Source organism: Heloderma suspectum, chromosome 4 (assembly GCF_057233095.1).
Source record: "Heloderma suspectum isolate Gila_16-S chromosome 4, 16-S_ref, whole genome shotgun sequence".
Classification (NCBI taxonomy): Eukaryota; Metazoa; Chordata; class Lepidosauria; order Squamata; family Helodermatidae; genus Heloderma; species Heloderma suspectum.
Genome location: NC_139461.1, coordinates 204,698,981 through 204,710,019, shown reverse-complemented (window position 1 = coordinate 204,710,019; position 11,039 = coordinate 204,698,981).

Here is an 11,039-nt window from a genome sequence, read left to right as displayed (position 1 = left end):
TTGTTCTTGTGCAATGCGATCTTATGTATGTTTATGCAGAAGAACATAAGTCCTATCATGTTCAATGGGGTTTAGTGTCAGATATGTGAGAATATGGGGGATCTTCACGACAACGGTATGAGAAGCACTTTGGAGAATTATCTGGATCTTCATGGAATCAGCTTTGGTCTGTCAGGGACACACAAAACAAGAAAAGCCGAGTGTACTGTACCTTTAAAATCCGGCTTTCACTGGTCACACAGCACTTGAAAAAAACATACTTTGGGGTTTGGTGGGGGGAGTAGAACTGAATGGTATCAACCTGGCAAGCACTGCTCAACCAATGAGAGAGGCTTGTTTCCTGCCCTTGTCCAGGCTCCCCCCTGCTACTACATTGTTATGAATGGAGAGTAACTAATTCACAATTCCATTCCAGCAAACTGTCACGGAGTTATTCCTCTCCTTCCCTTTTCCCCAGTGTGCACACTTTTGCATGAAGATTTGTCAAAAACAAGTCCTGCCAGACGAATCTGATCTCAGTTTTTGATCAAGTAACCTCCCTTGTGGACCATGGGAATGCTGTAGACATCATATACCTTGACTTCAACAAAGCTTTCGACAAAGTGCCCCATGATATCCTGATGAGCAAACTAGCTCAAAGTGGGCTAGATGAAACAACGATCCGGTGGATCCACAGTTGTCTACAGAATCGGACTCAAAGAGTGCTTATCAATGGGATCTTCTCAAACTGGGGAGAGGTAACGAGTGGGGTACCGCAGGGCTCAGTCCTGGGCCCAGTGCTCTTCAACATTTTTATTAATGACTTGGAGGAGGACGTGCAGGGAATGCTGATCAGATTTGCAGATGACACAAAATTGGGCGGGTTAGCTAATACTTTGGAGGACAGAAACAAAATTCAAAGTGATCTGGATAGACTGGAGCGCTGGGCAGAAAACAACAGAATGACATTTAATAGGGATAAATGCCAAGTTCTGCAACTAGGAAAAAGAAACCAAATGTACAGTTACAAGATGGGGGACACGTGGCTCAACAACACTACGAGCGAGAAGGATCTTGGAATTGTTGTCAATCACAAGCTGAATATGAGCCAACAATGTGATGTGGCTGCAAAAAAGGCAAATGCTATTTTGGGCTGCATTAATAGAGGCATAGCTTCCAAATCCCGGGAAGTACTAGTTCCCATCTACTCAGCACTGGTTAGGCCTCATCTGGAGTACTGTGTCTAGTTCTGGGCACCACACTTTAAGAAGGATGCATTGCAGACAAACTAGAGAGGGTTCAGAGGAGGGCAACAAAGATGATCAGGGGACTGGAAACAAAGCCCTATGAAGAGAGACTGTAAGAACTGGGCATGTTTAGCCCTGAGAAGAGAAGACTGAGGGGAGATATGATAGCGCTCTTCAAGTACTTGAAAGGTTGTCACAGAGAGGAAGGCCAGGATCTCTTTTTGATCATCCCAGAGTGCAGGACACAGAATAATGGGCTCAAGTTACAGGAAGCCAGATTCCGGCTGAACATCAGGAAAAACGTCCTGACTGTTAGAGCAATACGACAATGGAACCAATTTCACTCCATTCCAACAAACTCTCATGGAGTTATAGCTTACATGCACACGCGCTTTCTCCTTCTCTAGGCATGTTCTCCCTGCTCACAATGACAGGTTTCTCTGCTCCCATGATCCCAAGACCTCACCAGCTCACTACTGCTATAAAGCTCTTATAAGCATCAGATAAGCAACTTTACATAACATCAGAGAAGCGATTTAACACAACAACAGAGAAGCGAAATAACACAAACATCAGAGAAGTGCATAATCACAGAGGCTAATTACTCCTACTGGTGAAAAGAAAGTGCAGCATGATTCTGAAGGCTCAAAAGAGTGCTCTAGGGCTTTGATGTTTTGGAAAGGCAGGCAAATTACTCTAGTTACCTAGGTTACTGAGGGCATGGCCAGGTGAAAGACATACCCCTAGGAACACCCTGATCATACTGAATTTAAAATGGAGAGATAGACACACAGCAGCTGAACTGCAAGGGAGCTGAATTAAAGAAAAACAACATACTCCACAAAAATGTGGCTTCCCCCAGGTAAACTCTGGGGTGGCTGTGGACTGACCACGACATCATCTGCCACAAAGGACCTCCAAAAGGACCCAATATACAGCAAATCATCTGTGAAGACAGACCCTAGGATTGCAACGTGACAGAAGAATCCTAAATGTAGTTGGGGCGGGCAGGGTGGGGGAGTCTAGTAGCAGGTCCTCCGATGCTTCCAAAGCACTGTTGGCACACGCTGGCAAAGGTGGGAGGAGTGGGGGACAGTTTTGCTGGGCTTTTCAGCCAAGTGGATCCGGGGGAGGGGGTGGTGGATTTTGTTATGCCAGCTCCAGGGGACTTCGGGGAATCAGAGAGACTTTGGGTTCAGCAGATCCAGAGCTGCCTGGGCACTGCCTATGCCTTCTCCCCCCCTCCCCCAAACTCCACTTTGGGGCCTTACTCTGGGTATCACTGGTGGGAATACTGCGGCAGGGGCTTTCTAACTGCAGAGCTCTCTGCAGGCAGAACTAGGCTACTGGCAAGGCTGTAGGCCCCCTACCAGTGGAGCTCTTCTCTGGTGGCAGGAGGACAGGTCTTCCCCATCCTAACTCTCTCTAGCTGAGCTCTGTTAATCTGTTTAGTGTGCACGGTCAATTTGTCATTAAAAAACAACAGCAACATGGCCCCTTTGTTACTATTAATTATAGGCCTAGTTTATATGCCTAATTTTAAAAATAAATAAATCTATGATGCACATACAAAATTGGCCTGGGTGCCCTTGGCCCTCTATGTGGCCCTCAAATCCTCTCCAAGACAACAATGCCTTCTTGCTTGCTTTGGGCCCAATCCAGACCACCACTCAGAGGGAGAGTGCAAAGCAGCTGGAGGGTGCTGCTGTATCTCCTTTTACGGGGGGGGGGGGGAGGCAACGCTATCGTCTATTGTTTACCCTCTTATGTTTCCTCATCTCTTCTGCCATTTTTTATTACCATAGAAAATCCATTAACGAGGGCAAGACAGAACAGCTGCACAATGTCTTTTGGTAGCACAGTGGCTGAATCTACACACAGCAGTTATACTGTTATCATACCGTTATCATACTTATTGGTGCCCATTGGTGTCATGTGCACCAATAATTATGATAACGGTATGATAACGGTATAACTGCTATGTGTAGATTCAGCCGAAGAGCTATCCGTCTTGAAGCACCTCACTTCAGTTTTTATACCTTTCCAGCAAAATTGAGCCACATTCTAACAAACAGGTTAAATCAGGGTGGACAACTTTGGACTGCCTGGTGGCCAATTTCCAGCCCTTGCTCCTGCCCAGGGGTCACACTGCTTCTGCCCCTGCTACACTGCTGAAAATTCAGTGATTCAGTGGTGTGTTCCCCCCCCCCCAGCAGTTTGATTCTGAAATTCAGTGGCAAACTGCTACAGAGACTTAAAAATACTATATTTCACTTGAAAACAAGCTAAATTGGGCACTTTCGAGTCCCCATGTTTGCTGCTGAATTTCATCAGCAAACTGACTTCTTTTTTGGTGCTGCCATGTGGTATCAAGCACTTGAGGCTATGGGGGGCTGCATGTTGCCCACCCCTGAATTCAATTCTTAATGGACATTTTTAAAACATCAAAATGTTGAATTTAAGTCTTTAGATCTCCTGCTACCGGACCAAAAGGGTTATCAGTAGCACTGTCAAGAACTGTGAAGGTGCAGATAGAAGAATGGACAGATAGGTATTTACAAACTAAAAAACGTAATGTATAAATTCGCAATCTATTTCTTGGAGTTATTTTCCATTTCAGCAACACTGCTGTATGCGTAATACATCTGTAGGTATAACACAGGTCACAATGACCAAGGGGTTTCTTTTCACTGTACTAAAATATCAACAGCAATCAGCAAATATTGTAGCTTCCAAAGTAAATCCCAGGTTAAAATGTGAATAACTACATTACCGAGAATTCCAGTAGTAGGGGGTTCAGGGGTGTTTGCAGGTCAGTGAGAACCTTCCAGTTTTCCTAAAGATGGGTTATCTTTGGAAAGCAAAGACGTGAGTGAAGCAAGCATTGTCATAAAACCACTTTAAAAAAAAAATATTCAGCTTTGTACTATGGCTGAACTAAATACGATCCAAAGACCAAGTGCTCCAATTATAAATGGCCATGTTTTAAAACGGAGGTGCAGAAGCTTTTTGATCTTGCGGGCCATATTGGGCGCTAGATGGGAGACTGAGGGCCACACTGTATGCACACATACACAGCATGTGCACATATACATACTTTTCCCACTCCAAACAGACACAGACAAGACACTCCCCCACCACAATCACACCCTCTTCCCACACGTACATATACCAACAAGGTTTCTCTTGCCAGGCAGGGTTTATTTAGCTAGTGCTACTGCTGACAAGGAAAGCCCTATCCTTATTTCCAATCTCTGGTGAGATATCAGGGATAAGGGAAGGATTTCCTGTTCTTGCACTGACTAGGAAAGCCCAAGGCTTTCCCTAACTAGCACTAGCACTAACATGGGAAACCCTCCCTTTACCTCCAGTCTCTCACCAGAAGTCGGAAATAAGGACAGGGTTTCCCTTGCTAGTGCTAGAAATCCCAGGCTTTCTCTCCCTAGCACTTGTGCTAGTGCTAACAAGGTAAACCCCGCCCTTTTCTCTGATCTCTGTGTGGGATCGCCATGACTCCGCGGGCTGCACTGGGTACATCCAAGGGCTGCATGGGGCCCATTGGCTGCAGGTTCTGCACTCCTGCTTTAAAATGTATGTGTAGGACTGGGTTAGGAAGCTTTCTTTCCATTGAAGGCCACATTCCCTCAGGAATAATCTGTCAGACCCCAAAGTGGCCAGAGAGACCCCCTTTTCTCTCTCTCTCTCTCTCTCTCTCTCTGTCTCCATCTTCCTCCCCACCCAGCTGTCTACTTGATCAGGGACAGATTGCTCTTGCCAGAGGTCTTGCCACTAGCAGAAGGCTTTTGATATGAGACTGCATGAAATTGGGCTTAGGGCCACAGGTTGCCTGCCCCTGATTTTGGACATGAAGCTATGCCCTAGTTAAGACCTACTGATGTCAGCTTAATGAGCCCCTGCCAAGGGAAGTGAGGAGGGTAGCTACTAGGACAAGGTTGCACAACCCCTGGCCAATGGACCTAATCCGGCCTGCTGGGTTTCCTAATCTGGCCTGCAGAGCCCCCTGGGGTTCCTCCAAGGGACTGGGGTTGAATGCCAAGCCCCTCTTCCTGGAGGAATCCCTCCACCACAAAATCCTCAGTGTTACTTCCAGTCTCAGATTCCCCTGCATGCTTATTCCCCTGTGTGCCACTCTCCCTCCTATTGGAAGAAAATGAATAAGAGGGGTTGCAGCCACCAGAGAACGTAAGGATTGGGGAGGAGTGAGCAGAGTGGAGCATCCGTAGTAGTGGTGGTGAAAGTGAGCGGAGCCACAGCAGGGGGGAATGCTGGTGGTGGGGTGAGACTGCATTTAGGGGCCCTAAGGACTGCAGGGCCACAGATTTCTGCATCAAGGTCTAGCCCTAGCAGTGCCCCTGCTGGATCCAACCCAGTTTGTGTCGTGTGTGTGTCATGCACAAATTGCTGTCTACAGTCTTCCCACCCCTCCCTGTATTTTCAGTTGCCTGTTAGATAACAGTTTACTGATCTTCTTATTATGACCGTAACTGAAGGTGATTACACTGGGATCGATGCAAGATCGGCATGTCAGTCAGTTCACCAGACAAATATTGTCAATTGTCCAGTCAATAGATTTCGTATTATTTGATCACTGCCAAATATTGCCACATATTCCATGAAGCCAAGAATGTCACCATGTAGAGGGCAGCATGCCTTTCATTTCATTATGGTGGCATTTGTCAACAAGGGCAGTGAGGGTTGCTTATCCCCTTAGTTTAGGGGTGGGCAACTTGCGGCCTTCCAGATATTTTGGCCTACAACTACCATAATCCCTCACCATTGCCTGTGCTGGTTAGGGCTGACGGAAGTTGTAGGCCCAAACATCTGGAGGGCCACAAGTTGCCCACACCTGCCTTAGCTTCACAGCACTCAGGGTCATACTGATGTAAATGGAGATCAGAAACCACCAGAAGCTGATGCTGATAATGACTGAGGAATTGGTTTACTTAGTACAACTGCCTTTATAAAAATTGATTCTGGATGTGTGCGTGTTTTAAAATAGTTGTTATTACTTTGCTTTATTTCTGTTTATAGTAACGGTAGGCTTGTCCTGATGACCTAGCATAAAAATCAAAGAGCTGAACTGTTCAGTGAACTGTTCACATTTGTTTATTTCTATTTATATCCCACCCTTGGTTAAAAAAAAATATCCCAGGGTGGTTAACAACAATGTTAAACCAACAACAATAAAACATCAACAAAGTACAGCAATTAAATATATAATAAAATCAAGAAAACCATCAGAGGTGAGACTAATTGCAGCAGCAACTAACCACACATAAATGCCCAGGTAAACAGATAGGTCTTAGCCTGGCATCAAAATGTCAGTAAATATGGTGCCACATGTACCTTTTGGGAGAAGGGATTTCAAAGTCGAGGGTAGGTCCTATCTTGTGTCACTACCCAATGTACTTTCCCTAATAGTGGTACAATGAGATGCCTACTCCCCCTCTAAGACCACGGGCAGGATGGTACAGGGAGAAGCCTTCCTTCAGATACCTGGGTCCCAAGTCATTCAGAGGTTTCTATGTCAGCACCTGCACCTTGAATTTGGTTCAGAAACAGATAGGGATGTCAGAGAATTCCGCCATGGATCTCGGTGAGGCTGAATGCCAGTGCATTTGGCCCCCCGAAATCGGTGGAGGAATGGCCTGCCCCCCCCTGCCCCCCCCTGCCCCCCCACGGATCCCCCCCAGGACGAGACTTACCTGGGGCAGTTCTTCCAGGCAGCGGCGGCTCCAGCAGCTGGTCTTCCGACTGGCTGCCGCCGCCACCATTTGTCTTGTAAATTAAAAAAAAAACAAAAACGACATGATAGGCTACGTAAAGATTTACATAGCCTATCATGGCTGGGTTAAAACAAAAAACAAAACAAAAAGTGTACGCAAATGGCGGCGGCTACGGCCGCCATTTGCATTCCTTATTTTTGGCCGCCTGAATCTACGTAAATATTTACGTAGACTACGATGGTAAAAATCAAGGGGAATGCAAATAGCGTAGTGGGCGCTATTTGCGTCCCTTTTTGATTCGCCGTTCTAGCCTACGTAAAGATTTACGTAGGCTAAAACAGTGAATCAAAAAGGGATGCAAATAGCGCCCGCTACACTATTTGCGTTCCCCTTGATTTTCGCCATCATAGTCTACGTAAATATTTACATAGATTCAGGCGGCCAAAAATAAGGAATGCAAATGGCGGCGGCCGTAGCCGCCACCATTTGCGTACACGGTTTTTTTTTTTCCCCAGAGCCCTCCGCGGCTGGAAATTCAGCTGCGGACAGGGCTGGGCTGGGCCTGGCCGGCTGCTCCGCGGAGCTGCCGCAGAGCACAGCCGGCCATCGAGGATTCCGGGGGGGAGGAACGGATCGCCTCCCCCCCCGTTGAGGATTCCGGGGGGAAGGGATGGAACGCCTCCCCCCCACCATCAACATAATCCGCAAAAGGTAAGTCACTTTCGTACATCCCTAGAAACAGATATGGAACTAATGCAGCTCTTTCAGGATCACTATTCTATGGTGCGGCCACACATGGAATTCTGTGTACAGTTACAGTCACCACACCAAAAGAAAGATATTGTAGAGCTGGAAAAAGTATAGAAAAGACAACTAAAAGGTAAGGGGAGACATGATAAAGGTCTATAGAATTATGCATGGTGTGGAGAATGTGGATACGGAGACATGCTTCTCCCTCTCTCAAATACTATAACCCAGGATCATCCCATGAAGCTGACTAGTGGGAGATTCAGGACAGATAAAAGGACTTCTTCACACAGCACATAGTCAAACTATGGAATTCATTTCCACAGGACATAGTGATGGCCACCAGTTTGGATGGCTTTAAAAGGGGGTTGGACAAATTCCTGGAGAAAAGACTATCAATAGCTTAATGTCTATGCACTACCTCCAGTGCCAGAGGCAGTATGCCTATGTACACCAGTTGCTGGGGAACATGGCTGGGAGGGTGCTGTTGCACTCATGCCCTGCTTGTGGGCCCCTGGTCGACAGCTGGTTGGCCACTGTGTGAAGAGAATGCTGGACTAGATGGACCCTTGGTCTGATCCAGCAGGGTTCTTCTTATGTTCTTATTCTATGCTCCTCAACAGCTGTCCCTCTCAGTATCCTGGGCCTGGCATCCTGACATTTTGCACAAGTTGTAATTTCATCGTTTTCAAGTACAGCCCCATGTAAAGAGCATTACAGTAATCCAGACAAGAGCTTATCAGCGCATGGGTCACTGCAGCTATGCTATATCTGTCCAGGAAAGGCTGTAGCTGGTGTACCAACCATGGTATCTGGGCAAAGACACCCATGCTACTGAGGTCACCTGGGTCTCCCGTGATAAAGCTGGATTGAGGAGTACCCCTACACTACGCACCTGCTCTTTCATGGGGAGGACAATTCCATCCAGAACAAACTGTCTACCCTATCCCCAGACCCAAGAACTGCCCACAGGACCTCCATCTTGTCAGGACTCAGTCTATGTTTAGTGGCCCTCATTCAACCCATTACAGTCTCCAGGCACCAATCCAGCATCTGTATGGCTCCACCTAACTCAGATGTTAAAGAGAAATAGACCTAGGTGTCATCAGCATACTAATTCCTCAACCCAGTCCTCTGATGAAGTCCCCCAATGGCTTCATAGAGATGTTAAAGAGCAAAGGGAGGAAACAGAACCCTGCAGGACACCATAGTACAGGAGTGTAGAACGTCAGGTCTAGGATCCAAACCCAGTCCTCTAAGGGACCCAATCTGTTCCCTCTGGGGTTCCCAGAAGCCCACACTGCCTTCCCCTGAGCCCTCAATTTCCCACAATCACTTATTGTTTGGTGGTTTCGCAGCTTTTTTGGTTTCCCCTCACCCCATTCTAAAAGGCTGAAATTCATCTCCTAAGCTTTAGTTCCTGGCAGTAAGAGTTTCAGGCTACAATGTACTGGTATTTTTTGTATTTTGGCCACTTCTTTTGCTTTAGATCTCACCCCCTTTGCCTGGAATGTGGCCCCTGAGAGCTTCTTGGAAATGGAATTCAGCCCTTGGGCTGAAAGAGGTTCTGCATGCCTGTCGTAGTACAACTGTCATGGGGTCAAGCAGACATCCCCAGGGCCACTTTCTGGAAAAGATCCTGCAGGTAGAAGTGGAAGACCTATTTCACAATCCCCAAACCAAGAAGTCTATCCAGCAAGATACCATGGTGGGTGGCACCAAACTGCTGAGAGGTCCAGGACAATCAATACTCCCTCTGTCACTCTCCCAGCAAAGGTCATCCAGCAGAGTGACAAATGTAGTTTCAGTACCACATCCAGGTCTCAAACCAGACTGAAATTGTTGGAAAGTCTGGTGTGACTTACAGCAGAGTTGCCTTCTATAGAGAAAAAAAATTTTCACAACAGATTTGCCTTATATAGAGAAAAGTAGATTTTCACAACAGATTTGACTTCAGGAGGGCAACATCATGACATGCATCTGTCCATTAGAATTATAGCTTGGTTCCAGACTTCGTCATATTGCGAGTAGACCCACTGAAATCAATGGGACTTAAGTTAGTTATTGATTTCAATGGGTCTACTCTACACTTAAATCCTATTGATTTCAATGGGTCTGCTCACAATATGAGTAACTTTGGATCCAACCTTATAGACTCAACAGTCATTTCCACTCTTTGTAACAGCTAAATGTGCCCATGATCCATAGTTAGAATGATTATCTTTACTTGCATGCTTTCTTTATTGTACAGATGGTTGCAATTATTGTGCTATGAACTAAAGGTGCAAATTAGCCAAAGATGCTTAACCCACATCAAGTCCCATTGATTTCAATGGGAGAATTAGGGACATACATAAATCTTTTCCATCAAAATCAATGAGACGTAAAAGATCATAACTTAATTTGGATCATGCTCAAAATATCTGAGGCCGCAATCCTGTGCAAGAGTAAGCTGCCCCCAATCCCTTTAACTGCCAGAGGAGGGGGAACTGCCAGAGGCACAAGGAATTACTCCAGAATACAGCTGTCTTGGGTAAGAAAGCATACACACACACACACGTTTCCAGACGGAGGACTCCTAGTATTACGAATCAAAAAACTAGCTTAGGCTGGTGTACCATCTATGTCCTTATCTGGACAGACCTAGCTTAGCTACAATTATCCACAGTCTGGTAACCTCTCATTTGGATCACTACAATTTGTTATACATGGGTCTACTTGTGAAAACAGTCCAGAAACTTTAGCTATTCCAAAATAGGGCAGCGAGGTTAATGGGGACTGGCCAACATGATTGTATTATGCTAGTACTTTTCCATTTGCACTGGCTGCCAGTCCATTTCCAGCTCCCTAAAAAGCTTGGGGTCAGGTGAACTAAAGTGTCATCTCTTCCCATATATACAGTCAGGGCCAGAAATAGTGGAACAAAAATAACTTTTTGGGCAGTTGGCCTCTGTACACCACCACATTGAAGTTGAAAGGAAACACACCCAGATGGGAGCGAAGTCAGGACTTTCAGCTGTAATTCAAGGGGTTTGACAAAAGTGGGGCACTAACCATTCAGGAAGTACAGCCAGTGGCATACACACACATCCCATCGTTGGGGGCTCATAAGTAATGGAACAAACCAACATCATTTGAAACTGAAGGATCGCCTTTAATACCGGGATGAAAATCCTTTGCAGTCAATGACTGCCTGAAGTCTGGAACCCATGGATGTGACCAAATGCTGAGTTTCCTCCCTCGAAATGCTTTGCCAGGCCTTTACTGCAGCTGCCTTCAGCTGCTGCTTGTTTGTGGGTCTTTCTATCTTCAGTAGTGT